The sequence below is a fragment of the Bubalus kerabau genome, chromosome 11 (assembly GCF_029407905.1).
Source record: "Bubalus kerabau isolate K-KA32 ecotype Philippines breed swamp buffalo chromosome 11, PCC_UOA_SB_1v2, whole genome shotgun sequence".
Taxonomy (NCBI): domain Eukaryota; kingdom Metazoa; phylum Chordata; class Mammalia; order Artiodactyla; family Bovidae; genus Bubalus; species Bubalus kerabau.
In genome coordinates, this window is record NC_073634.1 from 46,580,308 (window position 1) to 46,600,182 (window position 19,875).

Genomic DNA, 19,875 nt, shown 5'->3' on the forward strand with positions numbered 1-19,875 from the left:
AGTAAATCCTCTCAAACTCTGATGCTGCTTTATCAACTAGATTTACATAATAGACTATATCCTTTGTTGTCATTTCAACAGTCTTCATGTCCTCACCAGGAGTGGATGCCATCTGAAGAAGCCACTTTCTTTGCTTATCCATAAGAAGCAGCTTTTCACACATTGAAGTCTAATCATGAGGTTACAGCAATAAAGTTACATCTTTAGGCTCCACTTTAGTTCTCTTGCTATTTCCAACATATCTGCAGTTACTTTTTTCTCTGAAGTTTTGGGGCTGCTCAAAGACATCCATGAAGATTGGAATCATCTGCTTCCAAACTCCTGTTAAAATTGATATTTTGAACTTGTCCCAGGTATCACAGATGTTTTTAATGGCATCTAAAAAGTGCCGTTAAGAAAACTTTTCAGAAAGGTTTTCAATTTACTTTGCCCAAGTCCATCATGGAAATCACTATCTATGGCAGCTATAGCCTTCTGAAATTTATTTCTTAGATAATCGGACTTAAAAGTTGAAATGCCTCTTTGATCCATGGGCTGCAGAATGGATATTTATTAGCAGGCATGAAAACAACATTAATCTTGTTGTACACCTCTGTCAGCTCTTGGGTAACCACTTGAGTTGTCAGTGAGCAGTAATATGAAAGGAATCTTTTTTTCTGAGCACGAGGTCTCCACAGTGGTCTTAAAAATTTTTAGTAAACCATATTGTTAACAGTTATGCTGTAGTGCAGACTTTGTTGTTCCACTGATAACAGCATAGGCAGAGTAGATTTAGCATAATTCTTAAAGGTCTTAGGATTTTCAGAATGGTAAATGAGCATTGGTTTCACCTTCAAGTCACCAGCTGTATTAGCCCCTAACAGATCGTTCTTTGAGGCTTTGAAGCCTGATATTGACTTCCCTCTGATTATGAAAGTCCTAAATGGCATCTTCTTCCCATAAAAGGCTGTTTTTTTGTCTGCATTGAAAATCTATTATTTAGCATTGCCACGTTCATTAATGGATAACTTGCTAGAGTGTTTGCATTAGCATTTGCAGCTTTATCTTCTACTCCCTTGTTATAGAGACAGCTTCTTTCCTTAAACCTTGTGAACCAACCTCTGCTAGCTTCAGAAGTTTCTTCGGCAGCTTCCTCACCTTTCTCATCCTTCACAGCACTGAAGAGTTAGGGCCTTGCTTTGAATTAGGTTTTGGCTTAAGGGAATATTAATGGCTGATTTGAGGTAGCCAGACTACTAAAACTTTTGTCATATCAGCAATAAGGTTGTTTCACTTTCTTATTCACATGTTCACTGGAGTAGCATTTTTAATATCCTCCAAGAACTTTTCCTTTGTATTCACAACTTGACTAACTGGTGTAAGAGGCCTAGCCTTTGGCTTGTCTTGGCTTTTGGCATGCCTTCCTCACTAAGCTTATTCATTTCTAACTTTTTTCTTTTCTAGAAAAATATTTATCTATTTATGTTAGCCATATTAGGTCTTAGTTGTGTGGCAGCACACAAGATCTTCACTGTGGCACACGGATGTGTGGGCTTAGTTGCCTCTCAGCATGTGAGATCTTAGTTCCCCAACCAGGGATTGAACCCATGTCCCCTGCTTTGCAAGGCCAATTGTTATCCACTGTACCACCAGGGAAGCCCTCATTGCTAGCTTTTGATTTAAAGTTAGAGATTTGTGACTCTTCCTTTGACTTGAACACTTAGAGGCCATTGTAGGGTTGTGGATTAGCCTAATTTCAACATTTTTATGTCTCAGAGAATAAGAGGATCCTGCAAAGAGAGAGACTTTGGAGGAAAGGCTGGTCAGTGGAGCAGTCAGAACACACACAACATATATTTTGACAGTTTGCTGTCTTATGAGTGCAGTTCTTGGTGTCCTAAAACAAGTAGAGTAGTAACATTAAAGATCACTGATTTCCATAACAAATATAATAATAACAAAAAAGTTTGAAATATTGTGAGAGTTACCAAAATGTTACTCAGAGACACAAAGTGAGCAAATGCTGTTAAAAAAAAAAAAAAAATTGGCGCAGACAGCCTGGGTGGAAGGGGTGTTTAGGGGAAAATGGACGCATGTATATGTATGGCTGAGTCCCTTTGCTCTTCACCTGACACTACCACAACATTGTTAATTATACCCCAATACAAAATTTTTAAAAGTTTGGGGGGAAAATGGCGCAGATACCTAGTCTTGACGCGGGATTGCAACAAATCTTCAATTTGTAAAACACTATATGCAAAGCATGATAAAGCAAGGCTTTATAAAGTGATGTATTCTTCTAGTATGTTTTAATTGCCATAGAATATTCTGTTATATAGGGGCTTCCCAGGTGACTCAGTGGTAAAGAATCTGTCTGCTAGTGCAGGAAATGCAAGTTTGATCACTGGGTTGGGAAGATCCCCTGGAGGAAGAAATGGCAACCTGCTCCTTGCCTGAAAATTCCACAGACAGAGGAACCTGGCGGGCTACAGTCCATGGAGTGACAAGAGAGTCAGGCACGACTGAGCATACATATTCTGTTATATAGAAGTAAATTGTGTATATATTACAGAATTAGTTGTTTAAAGCTACTACTACTTTCAGTAAGCATTCTGTGTCTTTCTCCTTGTTCACATTTCCATGAGGTTTTCTGAGAGGTGAGTTACTTAGTTGGAAGAGTATGCTTATCTTCCACTATTGACTATTACCATGACACTCCTCAAAGTGGTTGTATACCAATTTTTACATTTTCACTAGCAGGGTATTCTGTTTCTCTATATTTTTTCCAACACTTGATGTTATTTTATAGTACTGTATTTCTGAATCTAATGCGTGTGAAATTATATTTAATTTGCACTTCTCTGATGATAATAAAATTTAGGATCTGTTTTATATTTCTGGCTTTTCTGGTGGATCAGACAGTAAAGAATCTGTCTGCAATGCAGGAGACCCCAATTTGATCCCTGGGTCAGGAAGATCTCTGGAGGAGGAAGTGGCAACCCATGCCAGTACTCTTGCCTGGAGAATTCCATGAACAGAGAAGCCTGGTGGGCTACAGTCCATGGGGTCACAAAGAGTCAGACACGACTGAAGTGACTTAGCACACAGCACATGATATGTTCTGTTGTGCTATTTATCTATACTTATGCTAACACCGGAGAAGGCAATGGCACCCCACTCCAGTACTCTTGCCTGGAAAATCCCATGGACGGAGGAGCCTGGAAGGCTGCAGTCCATGGGGTTGCTAAGAGTCGGGCATGACAGAGCGACTTCACTTTCACTTTTCACTTTCATGCATTGGAGAAAGAAATGGCAACCCACTCCAGTGTTCTTGCCTGGAGAATCCCAGGGACGGAGGAGCCTGGTGGGCTGCCGTCTGTGGGGTTGCACAGAGTCGGACACGACTGAAGCGATTTAGCAGCAGCAGCAGCAGCATGCTAACACCACACTGTCTTTATAATAAGTTTTTATATTTGGTTTGTCAGGATCCTTCATGCATTGCTGTACTTCATAATTGCTTTTGTTACATTTAGCATTTATAAAAAGACTTACTGGGATTTTTTTATTTGAACTTTATATTTTATTGGAAATTCCATTTATAGATAAGTAAGTCTTTTCATCCATGATTATTGTGTAAGGTGAAATTGGTGAAAATTTTATCCTTTTTTTACCTTATGTAATGTTTTATTGTAGTTCCCATGAAGTTCTTCCCTATCCTTTATAACATACAGATATTATATCCAGCTTAATGTCAGACTCTTAATTTGCCCTGATGATTTGGTTCAAGTTTTTTAAATCCCATATTGACAATCCTGTCATTTATAAATAAGCCAGCATAAATAGCCAACATCCTTGTATTGGTCCATAGACCTAACATTCCAGTTTCCTACGCAATGTTGTTCTTTACAGCATTGGACTTTACTTCCATCATCAGTCATATGGGAAATAGATGGGGAAACAGTGTCAGACTTTATTTTTATGGGCTCCAAAATCACTGCAGATGGTGACTGCAGCCATGAAATTAAAAGACACTTAATCCTTGGAAGGAAAGTTATGACCAACCTAGATAGCATATTCAAAAGCAGAGACATTCCTTTGCCAACAAAGGTCTGTCTAGTCAAGGCTGTGGTTTTTCCTGTGGTCATGTATGGATGTGAGAGTTGGACTGTGAAGAAGGCTGAGCACCGAAGAATTGATGCTTTTGAACTGTGGTGTTGGAGAAGACTCTTGAGAGTCCCTTGGACTGCAAGGAGATCCAACCAGTCCATTCTGAAGATTAGCCCTGGGATTTCTTTGGAAGGAATGATGCTAAAGCTGAAACTCCAGTACTTTGGCCACCTCATATGAAGAGTTGACTCATTGGAAAAGACTCTGATGCTGGGAGGGATTGGGGGTAAGAGGAGAAGGGGATGACAGAGGATGAGATGGCTGGATGGCATCACTGACTCGATGGACGTGAGTCTGAGTGAACTCTGGGAGTTGGTGATGGACAGGGAGGCCTGGCGTGCTGCGATTCATGGGGTTGCAAAGAGTTGGACACGGCTGAGCGACTGATCTGATCTGATTGTTTTTGCTTTGGCTCAGTCTCTTCATTCTTTCCTGAGCTATTTCTTCACTCTTCTCCAGTAGCATATTGGGTAACTATCAATCTGGAGAGTTCATCTTTCAGTGTTATATCTTTTTGCCTTTTCATGCTGTTCATGGGGTTCTCAAGGCAAGAATACTAAGGTGGCTTGCCATTCCCTTCTCCAGTGGACCATGTTTTGTCAGAACTCTCTGCCGTGACCTCTCTCAGGTGGCCCTACATGACATGGTTCAGTTTCATTGAGTTAGACAAGGCTGTGCTCCATGTGATCAGTTTAGTTTTCTGTGCTTGTGGTTTTCATTCTGTCTGATAGACAAAGTGCCCGAAGAACTCTGGTTGGAGGTTCATAAAATTGTACAGGAGGCAGTGATCAAAACCATCTCCAAGAAGCAGAAATGCAAAAAGGTAAAATGGTTGTCTGAGGAGGCTTTACAAATAGCTGAGAAAAGAAGAGAAGCAAAAGGTAAAGGAGAAAAAGATATATATCCGTCTGAATGCAGAGTTCAAAAGAATAGCAAGGAGAAATAAGAAAGCCTTCCTCAGTGATCAATGCAAAGAAATAGAGGAAAACAATAGAATGGAAAAGATTAGCGATCTCTTCAAGAAAATTAGAGACACCAAGGGAACATTTCATGCAAAGATGGGCACAATAAAGGACAGAAACGATATGGACCTCACAGAAGCAGAAGATACTAAGGAGAGGTGGCAAGAATACACAGAAGAACTATACAGAAAAGATCTTCATGACCCAGATAACCATGATGGTGTGATCACTCACCTACAGTCAGACATCCTGGAGTGGATCTCAAGTGGGCCTTAGAAAACATCACTACGAACAAAGCTAATGAGGTGATGAAATTCCAGCTTAATCTATTTAAAATCCTAAAAGGTGATGCTGTGAAAGTGGTGCACTGAATATGCCAGCAAATTTGGAAGACTCACCAGTTGCCACAGGACTGGAAAAGGTCAGTTTTCATCCCAGTCCCAAACAAAGGCAGTGCCCCAAAATGTTCAAACTACCACACAATTGCACTTATCTCACACTCTAGCAAAGTAATGCTGAAAATTCTCCAAGCTGGTCTTCAACAGTGCATGAACCAAGAACTTCCAGATGTTCAAGCTGGATTTAGAAAAGGCAGAAGAAAGGCAGAGATCAAATTGCCAACATCTGTTGAAACTTCGAAAAAGCAAGAGAATTCCAGAAGAACATCTATTTCTGCTTTATTGACTATGCTAAAGCCTTTGACTGTGTAGATCACAACAAACTGGAAAATTCCTCAAGAGATGGAAATAACAATCACCTTGCCTGCCTCCTGAGAAACCTGTATGAAGGTCAAGAGGCAACAGCTAGAACTGGACATGGAACAATGAACTGGTTCCAAATTGGGGAAGGAGTATGTCAAGGCTGTATATTGTCATGCTGCTTATTTAACTTCTATTTAGACTACATTATGCAAAATTCTGGGCTAACTGAAGCACAAGCTGGAGTCAGGATTGCCAGGAGAAATATCAATAATCTCACACATGCAGATGACACCACCCTTATGGCAGAAAGTGAAGAAGAACTAAAGAGCCTCTTGATGAAAGTGAAAGAGGAGAATGAAAAAGTTGGGTTAAAACTCAACATTCAGAAAACTAAGATCATGGTATCTGGTCCCATCACTTTATGGCAAATAGATGGGGAAACAATGGAAATAGCAAGAGACTATTTTCTTGGACTCCAAAATCACTGCAGATAGTGACTTCATGAAATTAAAAGACACTTGCTCCTTGGAAGAAAAGCTGTGATCAACCTTGCCAACATATTACAAAGCAGAGACAGTACTTTGCCAACAAAGGTCTGTATAATCAAAGCTCTGGTTTTTCCACTAGTCATGTATGGATGTGAGAGTTGGACTGCGAAGAAAGCTGAGCGCTGAAGAATTGATGCTTTTGAACTGTGGTGTTGGAGAAGACTCTTGAGAGTCCCTTGGACTGCAAGGAGATCCAATCAGTCCATCCTAAAGGAAATCAGTCCTGAATATTCGTTGGAAAGACTGATACTGAAGCTCCCAAAACTTTGGCCACCTGATGGGAAGAACTGACTCATTGGAAAAGACCTTTGATGTTGGGAAAGATTGAAGGCAGGAGGTGAAGGGGATGACAGAGGATGAGATGGTTGGATGGTATCACCGACTCAGTGAACATGAGTTTGAGCATTCTCTGGGAGTTGATGATGGACAGGGAAGCCTGGCATGCTGCAGTCCATGGGGTTGCAAAGAGTTGGACATGAAAGAGCAACTGAACTGAACTTCTATTGGTCCAGGCTTTCATTGGAATTATTCTCAAGTCTTGCTGTCAATTATGATGTTTGCTTTTTGTTTTTGATAGATAGCCAGCAAACTTCTATTTCGTTACCTTGCTTGGATTTTTATTATGATGAGTAAATTTTATAAATTATTTTTATCTGTTGGGATATTTTGTGCTTTTATTTTATTATAACTGTTTGTTTTCTTGCATCACGTAATGGTCCAATGTTGAATCATCGTTGCATTTCTGGATGAACTCTGCTTAATTTTGATTTAAAAAAAATACAGTGTTGAAATATAATATTTTAAGATTTTGCATATATGTTCCTAGGTGAATTTGGCCTCTAATTTACTTTCTTTGTATCTTTCTGGTTTGGTATCAGAGTTTTAAAGCTACAGAAATTTTTCTTTGGAGTCTAGTTTTTATTTCTTTACAGACTTTTCCTTAGCATTTTTCAAAATTTTACCTGATACCTTCGTTCTCTGCGGCTTTATTAGACTCTTTGTTGTTCAGTCACTAAGTCATGTCTGACTCTTTGTGACCCTATGAAGTACAGCATGCCAGTTTCCCGTGTCCTTCACTATCTCCTGGAGTTTGCTCAGATTCATGTTTATTGAGTCAGTGATGCTATCTAACCATCTCATCCTCTGCTCCCCTCTTCTCCTCTTGCCTTCAGTCTTTCCTGACATCAGGGTCTTTTTCAATGAGTTGGCTCTTTGCATCAGGTGGCCAAAGTAGTGGAGCTTCAGCTTCAGCATCAGTCCTTCCAATGAATATTCAGGACTGATTTCCTTTAGGATTGACTGGTGTGATCTCCTTGCAGTCCAGGGTTCTCTCAAAAGTCTTCTCCAGCACTACAATGCAAAAGCATGTATTCTTCGGTCTTCAGCCTTCTTTATGGTCCAGCTCTTACCTACGTACATGACTACTGGGAAAACTATAAGTTTAACTATATGGACCTTTGTCAGCAAAGTGATGTCTCTGCTTTTTAATATGATGTTTAGGTTGGTCATAGCCTTCCTTCCAAGGAGTAAGTGTCTTTTAATTTCATGGGTGCAGTCACCATCCACAGTGATTTTGGAGCCCAAGAAAAGAAAATCTATCACTGTTTCCACTTTTTCCCCATCTATTTGCCATGAAATGTTGGGACCAGATGCCATGATCTTAATTTTCTGAATGTTGAGCTTTAAGCCAACTTTTTCACTCTCCTCTTTCATTTCTATCAAGAGGCTCTTTAGTTCCTCTTCACTTTCTGCCATTAGAGTGGTATCATCTGCATATCTGAGGTTATTGATATTTCACCCAGCATTCTTGATTCCAGCTTGTGCTTCAGTCAGCCCTGCATTTCGCATGATGTACTCTGCATAGAAGTTAAATAAGCAGGGTGACAATATATAGCCTTGACATATTTCTTTCCCAATTTGGAACCAGTCCATTGTTCCATGTCTGGTTCTAACTTCTTGGCTTACATACAGATTTCTCAGAAGACAGGTGAGGTGGTCTGATATTCCAGTGTCTTTAAGAGTTTTCCACAGTTTGTTGTGATCCACACAGCCAAAAGCTTTAGCATAGTTATTGAAGCAGAAGTAGATGTTTTTCTGGAATTCCTTTGCTTTCTCCACGATCCAACAAATGTTTGCAATTTGATCTCTGGTTCCTCTGAATTTTCTAAACCCACCTTGAACATCTGAAAGTTCTCGGTTCACATACTACTGAAGCCTGGTTTGAAGGATTTGGAGCGGAATCTTACTAGCATGTGAAATGAGTGCATTTGTACAGTCGTTTGAACATTCTTTGGCATTGCCCTTCTTTGGGATTGAATCTGGGTTCAAATGTTCAGATTAATGTATGTATATGTATTCTGTTCAGCAGCTACAGTGTTTGTGCTTGGTACCCACAGTGTCCAATCTGAGGATTCATGTCTTTATTTCAGGAAAACTCTCATCAATCCTGTTTTTAAATATTGTGTGAGCACTATTCTTTCCCATCTCTTCTAGAATTCCTATTAAACATATCAGGGGTAGTTCTGCTATAAGGAAAGGTATCTGATTTTCTGTGCTTTGGACTATAGACACAGCTATTCTTTAGTTGACAGGAAGTCTAGAGATATGCTAACTCAACATTGTCATCAGGGGACCTACATTTTTTTTGGCTTCCTTTTTGTGTCAGCTTTCTGACAGTTTCAGTCATCCCTCTCTTACTCTTGCTCCCTCAAAAGGAATCTCTTTTTTTGCTTTGGCTGCTTTCAAGATTACCCCCCTCCTTTTTTTTTTCCAGCAGTTATACTTTATTGGGCTTTAATGTATTTTTAATTATATTATTTTTGATGGGATTCATAGATAACTTGAATCTGCCTTGATGTCTCTCATTGATTTTAGGAAAGGCTCAAGCATTACCTCTTTAAATATCACTTCTGCTCATCATCTTTTCACTTCTCTGGCTCTAATTATATATATACGCTCTATTTTTCACTATACTCTCCATGTCTTACACCCTTTTCTATATGTGTCCTTTTGTTACTCATGCTTCATTCTGAGTATTTTCTTCTGAGCACTCTTCTAGTCCACTGCTATTTTTCTTTCAGTCATCTAATCTGATATTAAATGAGTCAGTCATTGAGTTCATAGTTTTAGGTACTTTATTTTTTTTAGTTTTAGAATTTTCATTTGATCCAGCTTTAGAGTTTCTATTCCCTGCTGAAATTCCCAGTCTTGCCTTTTTTTTTTTTCTTGAGTATTTGTAGCATAGTTGTTTAAAGTCTCTGCCTCATAATTCCATTATCTGAATATATATCATTTTTATTGTCTAACATCACTCTTTTTTTTTTTTAACATGTAGTTTTGTCATATTAGAGGCTCAATTATTTTTCAGTGAGAGCTGGACATTATATATAGACAATGTAAGGCGACTTGAGGCCTAGGATGGTCTCTTCCCACAGAGGGTTTTACTTTTGACAGGCCCCTTGGGCCAGTAGCAGTCCAGGGTCATTTTAATAATTTCAAATTTGAACTAATTTGAAATTGTGGTTTTTCAGTTTCTGCCTGGGCTAGTCTATTTCTTGTTAACCTTTTCCCCCTTACTCCTAGCATATGACCTTTTAAGGTCCCAGTCTGAAGTGTGGGCATTACCTTGTCCCTCCTCTTTGGGCTTCTGAACTCTAGTTTCTGTCTCCTTAGCTCAGAGAAGCTTTAAAAAGCTCTGCTCAGCTTCTCATACTGTCAGCCATCTCTGGAACTGGCCCCCATCCCTTGAGAAACATCTAAAATGGGCTCTCTAGCTTTTTAATTGTTTTCTGTGGAAGGGTTGATCTGGTTACTTAGAATGCCATTACTTGAAGTAGAATTCCCCAAGTTCTATATTTCTCCTTTGTTCCTTATTGTACAACAACTAATTTTCTTTTTGCCTCATAATTACAAGATTCCTTGTGTCTGTGGGCATTGTGTATAAGAGTTCTAATGAAATTTTTCATACTTACATGTTTTTTTCACTTTTTATTTTACAGATGTTATAACTTCATTTATGTCTTTAACTTTTTTAATCAATTCAATCTCTAATTCTTATTCTCATCTCTGACCATTCTAAACATATTTAAAATCTTTGTCATTATATAAACTTAGTTTTTCCTTGAATGACCTTTAATTCTTATTGTTGATTTTTGTTACTTTGGTGTCCTAGTGTTTTTATTTCTTCTTGTGTATAGTTTTGAATATTTTTAATGTGACCATTTTGAGTAGGAATTTGTGAGTTCTGTTGTCTCACCTTTCCCTTCTACATTCAGTACTCTGTGTCTGGTAAGTTTCTTTGCTGCTTCTACCTCCCTCTCAACACCCACTCCCCATGTAAGAATTTGGTATAAAAATGGTAGCTTACATTAAGGATATCACAGATTAAGTCACTGAGTCAGTTTTTAACTTGTTTCATTTCCTGGGTTTGAGGCTTTATCAGAATCTCCCCTTGCAATGCTTTATCAGAGTCTCTCTACCTGCAATGCAGGAGACCCTGGTTCAATTCCTGGGTTGGGAAGATCTGCTGGGGAAGGAATAGGCTACCCACTCCAGTATTCTTGGGCTTCCCTTGTGGCTCGGTTGGTAAAGAATCCGCCTGCAATGTGGGAGACCTGGATTTCAGTCCCTGGGTTGGGAAAATCCCCTGGAGAAAGGAAAGGCTACCCACTCCAATATTCTAGCCTAGAGAATGGGTCACAAAGAGTCAGACACGACTGAGCGACTTTCACTTTCTTTCCCCCTTCTTAGCTCCGTAACTTTCTAAAACTTGTAATCTGTTGTTAGCAAATTTCCTAATCATTTTTACCACTGTAAGCAAATTTTTATGAACCAAGGTGGCTCTTCCTAGTGCCTAGCTTCAATGAAGTAGTTTCATTTCAGTGGAACAGTTACACACTGAGCTGCTTCATCCAAACCTGGATGTACTACACTATTTGGTAGTCCACTGACCCTTTTTAGTTTTGTTTCTTTTTTTTATGATGTGATTCAGTCTGAGGTAAACAACTTCCCTGATGATTTATGCTTGCCAAAACCTTTAGATCAGACCTTTAGATGCATACTTTAGTTTGAATGGAAATACAGAAGATGGGGTACAAGTTAAACAACATTTAGGGGAAACAAAGTTCAGAATGTGGGACATTCATTGAGGAAACTGGCTGGATTCTTCTGAAAGTCCAAGACATTGTTTTCTTTAGATGAGAATAAGGACACAACCAACCAAATGCAATGTGTGAGACATAATTGAATTTTTGTCTCCCCCGCCCCCCAAAAAATAAACAAGACATTTTGACTTTTACAACTCAGTGATAAAGACTAATGACCTTTTTTTTTTTTTTAATGGGCACAGTATGTGAATAGACATTTCTCCAAGGAAGATATAAAACTGGTCAGTAAGCATATGAAAAGAGACTCTATCATTAACCATTAGGGAAATGCAAATCAAATACACAGTGACATACCATTTCACACTCACTAGGATGGCTTTAGTAAAAAATGGCAGGTAATGACAGGTGTTGACAGAATGTAGAGAAATTGAAACCCTCATGCACCGCTGGTGAGCATGTAAAATGGTACAGTTGCCTTGGAAAATAATTTGGCAGTTCTCAGAAAGGTTAAACACAGTGTTACCATATGACCCAGGAATATCATTCTAGTCATAATAGCCCCAAGGTGGAAACAACCAATCTATGGATAAATGTAATTCAGTAATAAAAAGGAATCATGAAATTAAAAGATACTCCTTGGAAGGAAAGTTATGACCAACCTAGATAGCATATTAAAAAGCAGAGACATTACTTTGCCAGCAAAGGTCTGTCTAGTCAAGGCTATGGTTTTTCCAGTGGTCATGTATGGATGTGAGAGTTGGACTGTGAAGAAGGCTGAGCACCGAAGAATTGATGCTTTTGAACTGTGGTGTTGGAGAAAACTCTTGAGAGTCCCTTAGACTGCAAGGAGATCCAACCAACCTATCCTAAAGGAGATCAGCCCTGGGTGTTCACTGGAAGGACTGATGTTGAAGCTGAAACTCCAGTACTTTGGCAACCTGATGTGAAGAGCTGACTGGTTGGAAAAGACCTTGCTGCTGGGAAAGATTGAGGGCAGGAGGAGAAAAGGACGGTAGAGGATGAGATGGTTGGATGGCATCAGTGACTCAATGGATATGAGTTTGGGTAAACTGTGGGAGTTAGTGATGGACAGGGAGGCTTGGCGTGCTGCAGTCCGTGGGGTCGGACACTACTGAGCTGAACTGAAGGTGCTAATACATTCTATAGCATGGATGAACCTTCAAAACATTAAGTGAAAGAAGCCAGTCACAAAATGGTAGATATTGTATGTTTCATTTACAGTAGATCCTCCTTATTTGCAGATTCCCTATTTACAAACTCTCCTCACTGAAATTTATTTGTAAGTCTAAAATCAGTACTTGAGACATTTTCATAATCTTTTCAGACACACAGAGCAGTGAAATATCTGAGTCATCTGTTTGCTGAGGCTAAACAGAACACAACACTCTGGCTTCTTGTTTCAGCTCACATACTGTAAACAGGTGTCTTTCAAAATCTATTAAGTGCCAGCCACATTTTTCACATTTTTGTTGATTTCACAGTCTTAAACTGACCCATAAGCATAGTACCAAAGTGCTATCTAGTATTCTTAGGAAGCTTTTATGGAAAAAATATTAGTATTAGATAAACTTTGTTCAGACTTGAGTTGTTGTGCTTTAGGCCAGGAGTTCATTATTAATGAGTCAACAATAAAAGTAGTTATATAACAGAAATGTACAAGTATAAAGCAAGTATCTGTGTTGATCAGATGAAATATTTTGACCAGAAGCTTGAAGGAACCTAACTTGTTGTTTCCTTCTTGAGCAGTGTTTGGTACTTGCTAATTCAGTCTTTTCAGCTTTATGGGAACACAAGTATGACAGATAACAAGGATCAACTATATAGGAAATGTTCAAAGAAAGCAAACCTATAGCTACAGACAGTAGATTAGTGATTACCCAGGATTAGAGGAGAGTAAGAAACAGGGAGTGACTGCTAATGAATATGGGATTTCTATTTGGGATGATGAAAATTTTCTGAAATTGCATATAGTGATAGTTGTACACCTCTGTGAATATATGAAAAATCTTGCTTTTTACACTTTAAATGAGTGAATTTTATGGTATAAGAATTATATATCAATAAAGCTATTTAGACAAAGATAATTGAGAGTAATGGATATATTTTGAATTATCAATTGAGTAATGGAGAATATGGATTTGTTAATTTTCAAAGATGGGAAAACAGTATTACTGTTTTGTATGAAATATCTTTGTTGTTAGGAAATGCCCGCAGAGATATTTGGGAGTAATTTATTCGGTTTGCAAGTTAATTTCAAATAGTTCAAGAATTTTTAAAAGACTGTAGAGTGAGAAAGAGAAAGCAAATGTGGCAAAATGATAGCAGTTATTGAATCTAGATAGAAGGTATGTGGATATTCATTGTACTTTTCTTTCGTGCTCTTTTTTTTTTTTCTTTCCTGTTTGAAACTTTTCAAGATAAAAAACTGGGTGGGGGAGACTTTTTGCACTTTCAGCACTATGGAAAAATCTTTTGTTCTTCTAACCATAGGCTTCTTTAGTTATGCTTGTTGTAACATAAAGCAAAACCATATATACCCACTGAATGTATCTGTGTATGCCAGAAACAGAGACCATTAAAACCAAAGAAGAGGGAATTCCCTGATGGTCCAGTGGTCAGGACTCTAAACGCTCACTGCTGAGGGCCCAGTTTCAGTCCCTGATTGGGGAACTAAAATCCCACAATCCAAGTAGGGCAGCCAAAAACAACAAAGAGGAGTAAGAGGAATATACTACATTTCATATGTAGTATATGAAATCTTTTTATTATCAAATGTCTAAATTTAATTCCCTATGTTTTTTTAAGTTAGATAGTCATCACAATTTATGAAACAATACAAGGATATATAAAGAAAATCTATATTAATAGTCTGTGTGATACATGTGTATTAAATACTTATTAATGAAAGACTCCACATAGAGTTTGTGTGTGTGCACATGTACTCAGTTTGGTTTTAACACAGGCAGATTCTTTACCACTGAGCCACCTGGTAAACCCTATAAGTGTTTGTATCAGTACCTATTTATATGCTAAGCTCTATAGTAGGTGATGGAGAAGCAAGGAGAACTCCTGTGCCTTGGAGGAGCTCACTGTTTACAGGAAGAGTCAGATGCATAAATAAATGTAAGATACTGTAGAATCCACCTGCCAATGCAGAAGATGCAGGTTTGATCCCTGGGTTGGGAAGATCCCCTGGAAAAGGAAATGGCAATCCACTCTAATATATTCTTGCCTGGGAAGTCCCATGGACAGAGGAGCCTGTCCGTGGGGGTTGCGAAAGAGTCATACGCAACTTAGTGACTAAACAGCAACAACTGTATAAAATATGGATAAAGAATTATAGGAAGAAGTTTTGATGATGGCAGAATAAGTAATTTAGGGAAAAAAAGTAATTGAGGACAAGTTGAAAGGTAAGCAGAATACAAAAACATCTGCTAGAAGGCATTTTAGAGCAAAAAAGAAAATAAAGATTTATGGAGCTCAGATTCAGGAAAGCTGAAAATTCATAAAGTTGAACATGGCCTTTGGATGCAGTTTTTCCATATAAGCTTCTGCTGATTTCAGAAATAGTAGCTTAGATAATGAAGCTAGTTGAATAGCACTTTTTTGAAGCATGGTTGGAGTTCAGATGCCCTGCAAGAGGAGATATTGATAAATTACCCATGCATTTATGTTAGACCCTGAAAAGATAACATCTAGCTATAAGGATATAAAAGAAGTAGACAGGCCCTTATAGAAACAGAAGCCCAGCTTCAAATCATCAATCCCTGAAATTAAATTAAGGACGTTATGAATTGATAGTAGCCTTAGAAGCATGCCTGAACCAAACTAAAGGATAGTTCAGAAAACACTATCCAGGTATATACTACTGTATATTACATAGATAAACAACAACAAGGAACTACTGTATAGCACAGGGAACTACATTCACTATCTTATAATAACCTATAATAGAAAAAAATCTGGAAAAGAATGTATATGTTCAGTTACGTATATGTATATGCACTTATTTTGTTGTTGTTCAGTCACTCAGTCGTGTCTGACTCTAGTGACTCCATGAACTGCAGCACACCAGACTTCCCTGTCCTTATTATCTTTCAGAGTTTGCTCAAACTCATGTGCATTGAGTTGGTGATGTAATCCAACCATCTCATCCTCTGTCATCCCCTTCTCCTCTTGCCGTCAATCTTTCCCAGCATCAGGGTCTTTTCCAGTGAGTCAGCTCTTCCCATCAGGTGGCCATAGTATTGGGGCTTCATTTTCAGCATCAGTCCTTCCAATGAATATTCAGGGTTGATTTCCTTTAGGATTTGACTGATTTGATCTCCTTGCTATCCAAGGGACTTTGAAGAGTCTTCTCCAGCACCACAGTTCGAAAGCATCGATTCTTCAGTGCTCAGCCTTCTTTATGGCCCAACTGTCACATCCATACATGACTACTGGAAAAACCATAGCTTTGACTGTACATGTATATATATAGCTGAATCACTTTGCTGTATACCTGCAACTAACAAAACATTGTAAATCAACTACATTTCAATTTTTAAAAAGAATATCTAGAATGAAACATATGTGGAGAAAGAGAACATCATCCAGAATCGCAAATTATTGCTACAATAATGATTGCTGATGCACAGAAAAATCACATAGACCTGGAGAACATTATACAACATAAATGTTAGCTAAGTAAACAGCTAGGGGAAAAAAAGAGTCATAGGGACTCTAGATATTGGCATTATCAAAGAGACTCTATTTTTTTAATTATAAATTTATTTTAATTGGAGGCTAATTACTTTGCAATATTGTATTGGTTTTCCCATACATTGACATGAATCTGCCATGGGTGTACATGTGTTCCCCATCCAGAACCCCCCTCCCACCTTCCTCCCCATCCCATCCCTCTGGGTCATCCCAGTGCACCAGCCCTGAGCACCCTGTATCATGCATTGAACCTGGACTGGCAGTTCATTTCACATATGATAATATACATGTTTCAGTGCCATTCTCCCAAGTCATCCCACCCTCTCCCTCTCCCACAGAATCCAAAAGACTGTTCTATACATCTGTGTCTCAAAGAGACTTTAAATTATGTTTAATATGTTGACGTCAATAAAAGAAGAATTTTGACAGAGAATTGGAAACTATTAAAAAAGGAAAGGAATTTCTAGAACAAAAATAATAATCAAGACTGAGAACTTGTTGGGTTAGAAACTGATTAGACACCACAGGTATGTTCTGTAGCTACTGAGAATTTATGGGCTGGATGCTATTTTTCAAACTATGTAGTAGCAGTCCACAGCAAGATAGGAAATTTGTACCAGCATGTAGAACACATTGACCCTAAACACATCATTTAGTTCAACTGGCATTTAAAAAAAATTTTATTGGAGTATAATTGATTTACAATGTCATGTTAGTTTCAAATGTACAGGAAGTGAATCAATTATACATATACAAGTATCCACTGTTTTAGATTCTTTTCCCATATAGGCCATTACAGGGTACTGAGTAGAGTTCGCTGTGCTATACAGTAGGTTCTTATTTGTTATCGATTTTATATATATTAGGTTGGTGCGAAAGTAATTCTGGTTTTTGCATTGTTGAAATTTGCCATTTGATATTGGAACCACCAGGCTTCCCAGGTGGTGCCAGTGGTAAAAAATCCACTTGCCAGTTCAGGAGACGCTAGAGATGCGGGTTTGATCCCTGGGTCAGGAATATCCACCACTTGGAACCACTACTGCACTGTACATTCCTTAAAAATAGAAAAGGAACTACTAGATCTATAACCTATAGCAAACATGATAATTGGCAGTGCCATCTTAAAAATTTTCCCTTTGAGACTGGGAATGAGACTAGGATGCCTTCTATCATTCCATTTATTCAAGATTGTACTGCAAGTCCTAGATGCAATGCCTTAGTAATCAAAGCTATAAGAATTGAAAAAAGGAAGAAATAACCTATTGTTATTCACATACAATATGACCACAGATATTTAAGATTCTAGAAAATACAAAAGAATCCAAAATAAGGCTGCTAGATATAAGGATTATATTTTTTAATCAATTATTTCTATATAACAGCAACAAAGTGAAATTTTAGAAAGACACCATTTACAATAACATCAAAACCCCCCAAATGTATAGAAGGAAATCTAAAGAAAGACCTCCACACAGTAAACTATAAGACACTGAGACTTGGTGGTTATTTAAAAAAAATTATTGAGAAAAATCTTTAAAACATAAGTAAATGGAGCATATGTTATAATCTTAAGTTTAAACTCAGTATTTTGGAGATGTTGACTACCTCAAATTAATCTATAATTTAGTGTAATCCCAAATCAGAATCTCAATAGGGCTTTTGCAGGGAGATCAATATAGTACTTCAAGCTCTGATTCTAAAATATATCTGGATATTCAGTGGGTCAGCTAGCCAAGACACTGCTGAAGATGAAGAATATTGTGGGAAGATTTGTTTTATTGGCTATTAAGAACTATTATAAAACCACTGTAGTTAAGATAGTGCCATTTTAGGTGTAAGGATAGATAGATAACAAGTTGTAACTAACTCTGAGAAATGGACATATGTCTTTAAAAGAAACCCCAGGTTGAAGATACTACTACTAATCCAAGCACAAGTAAACAAGAAAAAGAGTTTTTAGTCAGCCATTTTATCTTACCCAGTTTCTTCTTAACACAGATTCTAAGCATTTGGATATTACAGATTATTCCTTACTCTTGAAACTCTTTAGAGGAACCTATTTACTAGATTTAATAGGCTCAGATCATGAACTCCTTATTGCCAAATTCGGACTGAAATTGAAGAAAGTGGAGAAAACCACTAGACCATTCAAGTATGACCTAAACCAAATCCCTTATGACTACAGTGGAAGTGAGAAATAGATTTAAGGGACTAGATCTGATAGAGTGCCTGATGAACTATGGATGGAGGTTCATGACATTGTATAGGAGATAGGAATCAAGACCATCCCCAAGAAAAAGAAATGCAAAAAAGCAAAATGGCTGTCTGAGGAGGCCTTACAAATAGCTGTGAAAAGAAGGGAAGTGAAAAGCAGAGGGGAAAAGGAAAGATATACCCATTTGAATGCAGAGTTCCAAAGAATAGCAAGGAGAGATAAGAAAGCCTTCCTCAGCAATCAATTCAAAGAAATAGAGGGAAACAATAGAATGGCAAAGACTAGAGATCTCTTCAAGAAAATTAGAGATAATCAAGGAAATATTTCATGCAAAGATGGGCTCAATAAAGGACAGAAATGGTAGGGACCTAACAGAAAAGGAAAGTGAAGTTGCTCAGTCATGTCCAACTCTTTTGCGACCCCATGGGCTGTAGCCTACCAGGCTCTTCAGTCCATGGAATTTTCCAGGCAAAAGTACTGGAATGGGTCACAGTTTCTTTCTCCAGGGGATCTTCCCAAACCAGGGATTGAACCCAGGTCTCCCGCATTGTAGGCAGATGCTTTACCGTCTGAGCCACCAGGGAAGCAGAAGATATTAAGAAGAGGTGGCAAGAAGACATAGAAGAACTGTACAAAAAAGATCTTCATGACCCAGATAATCATGATGGTGTGATCACTCAGACATCGTGGAATGTGAAGTCAAGTGGGCCTTAGGAGGCATCACTACAAACAAAGCTAGTGGAGGTGATGGAATTCCAGTTGAGCTATTTCAAATCCTGAAAGATGATGCTGTGAAAGTGCTGCACTCAATAGGCCAGCAAATTTGGAAAACTCAGCAGTGGCCACAGGACTGGAAAAGGTCAGTTTTCATTCCAATCCCAAAGAAAAGCAATGCCAAAGAATGCTCAAACTATCGCACAGTTGCACTCATCTCACATGTTAGTAAAGTAGTGCTTAAAATTCTCCAAGCCAGGCTTCAGCAATACGTGAACCATGAACTTCCAGATGTTCAAGCTGGTTTTAGAAAAGGCAGAGGAACCAGAGATCAAATTGCCAACATCCACTGGATCATGGAAAAAGCAAGAGAGTTCCAGAAAAACATCTATTTCTGCTTTATTGACTATGCCAAAGTCTTTGACTGTGTGGATCAAAATAAACTGTGGAAAATTCTGAAAGACATGGGAATACCAGACCACCTGACCTGCCTCCTGAGAAATCTGTATGCAAGTCAGGAAGCAACAGTTAGAACTGGATATGGAACAACAGACTGGTTCCAAGTAGGAAAAGGAGTACATCAAGGCTGTATATTGTCACCCTACTTATCTAACTTACATGCAGAGTACATCATGAGAAACGCTAGGCTAGAGGAAGCACAAGCTGGAATCAAGATTGCTAGGAGAAATATCAATCTCAGATATGCAGATGACACCACCCTTATGGCAGAAAGTGAAGAAGAACTAAAGAGCCTCTTGATGA

General features: G+C 38.4%; 1 protein-coding gene across 2 annotated transcripts in view; it reads left to right on the plus strand.

The window, feature by feature from the left end:
• The window catches only part of PEX13 (peroxisomal biogenesis factor 13), a 47,337-nt gene that overhangs the window by 2,593 nt on the left and 24,869 nt on the right, over nt 1-19,875 (plus strand). The window lies entirely within an intron of this gene.